Raw genomic sequence first — 8,163 nt, forward strand, 5'->3', positions numbered from 1 at the left:
GCCCGTAAGATGTGATAGACAGAACGTTCATCCAATCACACTCCAAGTTTTTTTCAAAAGCTCTGCCCTTTCCCAAACGCTGTCTATGAGTGGTTTACCAGATGGATGTGTGAAACACATCTGGTGTGCCAGGTTCCAGTTTTGGATTGTTGCTCTCACCAAAAAAAAAGAAAAAAAAAAGTCATATGGCTCTTGGGTAGAATAAGGCAGAGTACCACTGAGTTAAGGCATTCTTATTGGCCCAAAAAAGTACATGGAATAACAAAGGCATGGTGCAGTCATGGTAGATCAAGCCTGAGGAAGAAAAGAGAGCACACTGTTTATCTCCTTCAAAAAATTCAAATTGCTGCACATCTGTTTGGATTATGTACCACTGGGATCTGATGGTTTCTTAACTACGAGGTCAAATCTTTACTTGGGCACTGAAGGCGCTCCATGTGCTGTATATTAAATGGGACATAACATTAAAACCCAGTTTTTACTGTTTTACACACATAAATGTGTATCCAGAGTATCTACTGACAATCCTTTGTTCCTTCTTTGCCTTTGTCTGAAAACGGTACAATCAGAGTCTGCTCTCCTCGTGACTGAGTCATTATAATAATACCTGCCTCCCACCTGGTATCTCCATCTATCCACCTCCTCCCATGGTCAGTGAAGCACATAGCCGTACTCGTGTCTGCACACTCCACAGAAGAGAAGGGCAGATTAGAAAGAGCTAATTAGCATTTAAAGATCAAATGTTCTGGGAAAGGCTGTTTAGTGCTGGTTTATACAGGGTCATAAAGCCTTGTCTGATGCTCCATATCAAACTTTGACCAAAGCACTGCAAAGACCAGAGAAGACTGTTTTCAAATGTGTAAAGGGGGTATGATGTGTCACCTTTAATGAAGCACCAACTATCAGTCTGATATGCATCTACACTTTTCCCAGACTCTTCAGATTCTCCAATCTGAGGTTATCAATCCTTGACAGCAGGAACTCAAAGCCTCCTCCGCTGAATATTTGGCTTTGACTGATTTGAATTTTAATTGGAAACATCTATACTGCCCAGAAAGTATATTTACACTCCTGCAGAATCCCTTCACTGGTTTTGTCAGCAGTTTTATTTTCCCTATGAGAGCAGTTTGTTCTCTAAAAGTGAATTATTTGGGGCAGTAACACAGTTAAATTCAGGTAATATTGTGTTGTGTAATTCTATAACCAGAAAACTAAATACAATGAGCAGGAAAGAGTTACTGGAAGTGTAAAATCGTTGGTTATATATACAGAGGTCTATACATGGCTACAGTCCAACAAGTTCTTCAGTTATTAAGAAATGAAAATATCGTGGAGGCAGATATTTCTGAGTAAGGCAAGCCTTAGGGAACTGAGGCAGAACAACCATCTCAGTATGTGCTCAATAAAGGGGCAGAAAGTTAACCGTTGGCCTCAGACGCCAGCTTCTTTAAACGTTAGCACGGCTGCCCTCCTTACTGAGGCTTAACTACTCTGTGTTTAAAAGTTTAAAAACTCAGTGAGCATCTGCAGCCATACAAAGGTTCAGTGCACCCATAAGCGCCTCTACAACATCTGTGATCTCAAAAACAAGTTTTGGATGAGTGAGGATAAAGAAGGTCTTTACCGCCGCTACTAAAAAGCAGTGAAAAAAAGGGCAAGACTGTTTCAGAAGTAGGTCGAGATTTTTCCAAAGAGCTTGATTCAGTTCAAACAAGAGTCCTCTCTCATTACGACCAGAGGAATGTTTGCCATTTTCTGCTCCCTCGTGTATTTCTCTCTCTTTCCTGACGAGCTGTGTAACCCCGGTCAGACACACAGTATCGCTGTCTGAGCCGCTTCACTGCTTAACTTAATTTGTCTGTGAGCCATTTTTGTTTATTTTTCTGTCTTGTTCATTCTCCTCTGCATTAAGAAAAACTGAAAAAAGACTAAAAATGATGGTTGACTGAGGTTTTTTTTACAGAATGTTTAGAACAAAACGTGTTATGCAAGGTCTTCTCCATTTGATGTTAATTGTTTGCTGCACTTTTTGCTAAAACATATGCTGTGAGTGTGGTACTGTTGTGATTTGCAAACAGGTAACTAAGGAGCACATAAGGATTTGTGGAGCTGTCGGTGCACGCTGTTTGAAATGTTTTGGGGGAACTGAAGTTGATGGTTGTACAAGCAGACATGCCTTACCATTTTTAAAAGACTAAAATGGATTGCTTATTTGGCTTTTGTTACACATTCTTGTATACAGAAAATAATACAAAGGTAATAATAAACATTTTATTAAAAAATGCTTTGATTACTGTCATTTTCTCCTTTGTTGCTCTCCTGTCTCCATTATTTCTGTGTTGTCAAAAACATGCGCTTCATTCAAGGTTCAACAAAGAATTACCTCATTTTAGATTATATTTATCCCTTCACAGAAGAAATTCGGCTAGCTAGAAATATCAAAATAGTTTAATTTCTGTTTGTTCAACATGATAGACATGTTTAAAAAAGAAGGACATTGAAATTCAAACAAAAGAACAGCCATTTTCATGGACTTTGAATTGGTCTTATAAATCAAAAGGTTTTAGATGATAAATAAGATCAAACTTGGATGAACATGTTACAAGAGATCATGCACATTTTAGTCCTTGTAAAATCACAGAAAATTGCATAACATAAATCATGCTTCTGTTCTACTTAGTTATGTTAGTCTATTATATTCATTGTTAATATACATAGTCATTTTTACAGACCAAATGGCAAGAAATAAATGATAAATGTTTTTTAGCATTTAAAGCAACAAAATAAATAAAATTAAAAAGACAAGAACAGGACCAAAAATGTCTTTTCTGAATCCTCATGGCAGCAGACTGCTTACATGCTCTAATAACATTATATGCAGCACACTGCATACTAACCTGACAGTTATTAACCCTCTGAGCTCTAAGCTATCATTTAATCATTTTGTCTCACCTAGACTAAAAAGCTTGTAAAACATCAACCCTTTGGTGCATAGTCAAGATCTAAATATCTTTTTTTTTCATGACAATCTGGGCTTTCAAGAATATGTCTGCTGCAGTAATGTCACTTAGATTTTTAAAAGAATTTACAGGTTTATAAGGAAATTAAAACTCAAAGACTTTCATGCCGAAACAATAATGGCTAAGACCTTTTTATTTCGCACAAACTTGGGACCAAAAAGTGAAAAAAAAATCATTCTGTGACAAAAAGTCTTCAAAATACCTACATTTTTACAAAAAAAGTGTTTGCCCTCTTTTGAATCGGCTGAATTTGAGCCATTATTCAAAGCAGTTCCTCTCTGCAGAGACAAAGAGGGTTACATCACAGGCTCTACGTCTCTCTTTCTCTCCATTATGAGATTTTAATGCTACCTCCACTTACCACCAGTGTTGGGAATCATTACTTTTTAAACTAACTTGTTAGATTACAGTGTGACATACTGAAAAAAGTCATTACTGCGTTACCTACTTATAAAACTAATGTGTTAGAGTACTTTTGCATTACCAAGCATTAGGGGTTTAATGGTTTTCATACTTGTGCTGAACCATGGCAGTTCAGGGGTTAAGGTTCCGTGCATGTTGTCACACGACGAATACATCCAAACTAGGGCTGGGTGATAAATCGAGTATACTCAATGTATTGCGGCTTTAGCAACACACAATGTATAAAATGACTATATTGCAAACAAGGAGAATTATGTTGAAGTTTTGAGATGTCAGCGTGCATTTCTTGCTGGAGGTTCGCTTCTCCCATTGTCCCTGTGAACAAAGTAAAGTTCTTGATTGATTGATTGATTGATTTCTATCACAGCAGAAACCTCACTCCCCGGCCCATCCAGAAAACTCTCCCCCGGGCATGCTTGTTTTTGTGTCAGCGGAGGAGAGAAGCATGGAAGAGTGAAGAAAGTAAACAGCAAACTGGTGTTGTTTAGGGCTGAATTAAACACTATACAACTACTTAGAGGGTGTCAAAATATCCCGATATATATCCTGTATTGGGATATAGCAAAATATATATTGCAGTATAAATTTTAGGCCATATTGTCCAGCCCTAGTCTGAACCAATAAGAAAAAGAAAAGAAATTTGACAGTATTTTCACGTCAAACTTGGTGGCTGCAATGCTGCCAAGTGTTTGCTAACCACCATTAAACCACCAATGAAGAAGAAGAAGTAGCTGGCAAAACAAAAGAAGAAAAGAGGGCTCCCTGCTCCAGGCAGCAGCAATTTTTCAAAATCATAAATATGATACATTCCTCTAAAAAGCATGCATTTTAATTTGCATATTATGTTGCATTTGTTTTTAATTTTTCTGAGTCATGATCTTAGGCTGTTTTCTGGTTTGTTTATCATTTTGCTTATTTTTTTGTTTTCCTCTTTTTTTTTTCTTATGTTTAATTGCTGGCTGTAATTAGCACAGACTGTACCGACTATCACTGATGGTTCTTAATAACACTCGATGGATCAAAGGATTGATTGATGATTGATTGATTCAAATGCATATTTACAACATGTTTTTTTTTTTTTTTAAGTATACGCTGCACCAAGGTTCATAAAAGAAAAAATTAATAATAAGAGAGGGACATGTAAAATTATAAATCTGGGACTTTTTCTTTTTCATCAATAAACTGAACCCATACCTAACCGTGAGCCCTGTGAGCCGTGACACCCCTACCAAGTATTAGAATCCTTTAACCTCTTGTTCCAGTAATCAGTAATAAAAACAACTTTAAATCTTGTCACTGTATAGCATTATGGCCTTTACTCTGTAACTCTCAGACTGATAACATGGCCAACAGACATAAAAAAATCTTCACAACTTTTGATATGCTCACACTCTGACAACAGACTGGGCAGAGGCATACTGAATTACATAATTGCTGGGCATAATAACCATGTGTAATTGGAACAGCTGCACAGCTGATTCAATGAAAACACAACAAAAGTTTTTAACTCACATTTTACCATGATTTGTTTTTTTGTTTTCTTTTCATCCCATAATCCAACATAAAGGAGATAATTTCACTGTGTAATGCTGTCTTCTCTGCCATCTCACTAGCTCAGTAAGCTAGCAACACGACATACTGACAGTTGTGTTCACCTTCTGCTGTCACGCCTCTCTGTTACAAAGAACATTCAGGAAAGAAAGAAGAGCAAACAGTGCAGACGCTCCAAGGAGGTTCTGTCTTTTTCTTTCTCACTTCTTTGTGACTACAGAATAGAAAGGAAGTTGGGAATTTTTCTTTCAGTAACGGATTACTTTTATGAAAAAGGTAACTAATAATGGATTACTTGAATTGTAAAAATAATACATTTGCATTATTCATTACAACAAGAAAGTAATCTGAGTACTCTAATGGATTGTAACACATTACCCCCAACACTGGTTAAGATATGCTCAGTTTCGCAAACCATGATGCACAACGCAACAGCCTGCCATTGATTGTCACAGCCCATGTGACATCCATTGTAGTAAAACAATATGGTGGCCAACAGCAAGGTAGAAGCATAAATGATCTACAAGTAGATTAAAATGGGATTAAAAGACATTCAATGCCAGAGTTGCTGGTGTGCCACTTCCAGAGGAAAAATGGGAAGTGGCTACGATTTATGTTTCAAAAGTTCTTCAAGTTTTGGAAACCTATGTCTCCTCCTGATGGTTACAACATTGATCTCAGCGTGTTAAGCCCTTAGAATAGAACTAATGCACTTTCTTTCCTCGGTGTTAGCACCAAGTTAGATGCCTGCTATGCTGTTGTGTAGTGGAAGCTTCAAATGTTAGCATTGTGTTGCCTTTGTCATGCAATGAGCCCATTTTAAAACATTGCAGAGGACAGCTGCAGCTGTTTGAACTGGGTCATTACAGGTCAAATCAGTTTTAGAGGCTATAAATACCAACAGATGTTAGAGTGGAATAATTCATTAGACAAAATCAGGCTGTACATTTTGGAAATACTTTTCACATGGAGACTTCAGCCCGATAAACACTCCTTTGCCATCAGCTATGCACATAAAAAATGTGCATGGTGCTATACTCTCTAATACATGGGAAGGTCAAGGCTGAAGTGGTGGCATTTGTCCCGGAAGAAAAAAAAAATTCCGCAGATATCTTGTTACAGCAATACTGAGTATGAAAATCATTTTTGTCTTTGTATGTGATGTGAAGTTTTGCTGCCATGTTACAATGGTAATGACAAAGGTAAATTAGGGATGACTCTCTCTCATGCAGGAATACAGCCTACATTACACGTCATCATGCTGGTAAGATATGGAGAAAAACAGTCCTGTCCTTATAGAGACACATTTATTGAGCCAAAGAATCAGAAATAAATCACTTTAAATTGAGTGGCTGTTAGAGTTGTTGTTATGAAAATGATATATTGTCTCCTCCAGTAGCAGTGACGTGAACTCAAAGGTTTTAAGGGTGTCGAACTAGTCCAAATTTCTTGGTCTGAACTGGGCTTTTAAAATGTATCATATATATATATATATATTATAGTTTGGCATTGTGTCATATCATAGCATGTCATATTTTATAGTATTGTATCATACCATATTGCATTGTATCAGATTGTATCATTTTGTATCGAATCCTAACGTAATTGTATCACTCTCTGTTGTATTGCATTGTATCATATCATATTGTGCCGTGCGCATCGTATCCCATCGTATTACATTGTACAGTACTGAATTGCATTAGTAATAGAGGGAGCCTTTGCATATCACAAACTGAAGTTAATAAAAGGTATACCTAACATGGGCTCCATTCACTCTTGTAAATGGATTACAGCCTGTCCAGCAACAGACAACTCAAAGCAACTTCAAACCGTGGGTCTAACCTACCCATTCTCACTGTCATTCATACACAGATGGCCAAGTTTGCTATGGAGAACAGGCCATCAGTATTTGACTGTTATTTTCACACTGTTTTGGCTTACTGCAAAGCTCAATCACAAGATTGTCTGAAGAGCCAAACTGCATTGATAACTGAGTGTCATACTTGGCAATTAGAGCTAATTCATGATTCCAGATACATCCAGTCATTCAGGAGATTACATACCAAATGTGATTACACACTTAAGGACTGTCTTTATGTACTCTCTCCTCATTTTCTGCAAACTCAAATGTTCTGTGGAAATGTTGAATAATGTGTAGGTTGTTAAAACTACAAACAAATATATAATGTTAGCTACCTGGGCATAGACACAGACAACACAGAACAGAGCAGCACAGAAGGAGTAGTGAACGTCTGTTTGAGACAGTTTCAGGTGGATCCAGGATTTGATTCCATCACTTCTTTCCACTCAAACAGAGGATTACAGTGGAGGTTCTGTTTTAGATTCTAATAGATTTCACAAAGTCAGCAGGGAAGCTGAGCTAAGTTTAAAGTTGTATAAAAGGCCACAGCTTTCCTAAAAAAAAAACTGCATGAAAAACTAATGAACTGTAATGATCCCTTTCAAAAACAGCCTCTTTAAAGTCTGTTTCTCCAGCAGATTTGCATAATCTGAATTCAAATCCTCCACCTCTGTCACCTGCTTTGCTTCTGTCTTCTCTGTTCTTACCTGATCCACATGAAGAGATTTTCTCTCACAGAGTACTTTTAACTTGAAGAAAGAATCCCAAAAAACCAGTGGAGGTATATCTGGAGACAAAGATTGGCACCTGAATAACAACATTTTTAACTGAAAGGAAAGTTTGAATGTAATATGCTGAATGTGTCATTGTATTTATTAATGATTCTTAAAAGTTAACTTGGATTAAATGATTTCTGTCATTGTTCATCGTGGTTTTGTTGTTTGAGTCACAATGTTTTGCAGGAGAATACACGCCCAGTACATGAGGTGAAGACATCCCCTCCCTGTGAAAGATAAAGTGTAAGAGAAAGGCAAGAAACAGAGTGTGAAACACAGTTGAGATTAATGTATTTACTGCTCCCTGTAATCTATCAGCTGTCAAACTGTGCTTGGTGTTGTGTTGTCACTCAGAGGAGGGAGCAGAATGTCTCACACAGACAGAAACACATCTGTGTAGCTCCCTCCAAACATCCATTTATTCATTCTCACATGACAACAGCAACGGGGGCGAGACGAAGCAGCTTCACATCTGAACCAGAATTATTCAGTATGATCTTTCCTTCTGTCTGAACCATTATTTATACTCTTC

The sequence above is a fragment of the Cheilinus undulatus genome, linkage group 1, assembly GCF_018320785.1.
Source record: "Cheilinus undulatus linkage group 1, ASM1832078v1, whole genome shotgun sequence".
NCBI lineage: Eukaryota > Metazoa > Chordata > Actinopteri > Labriformes > Labridae > Cheilinus > Cheilinus undulatus.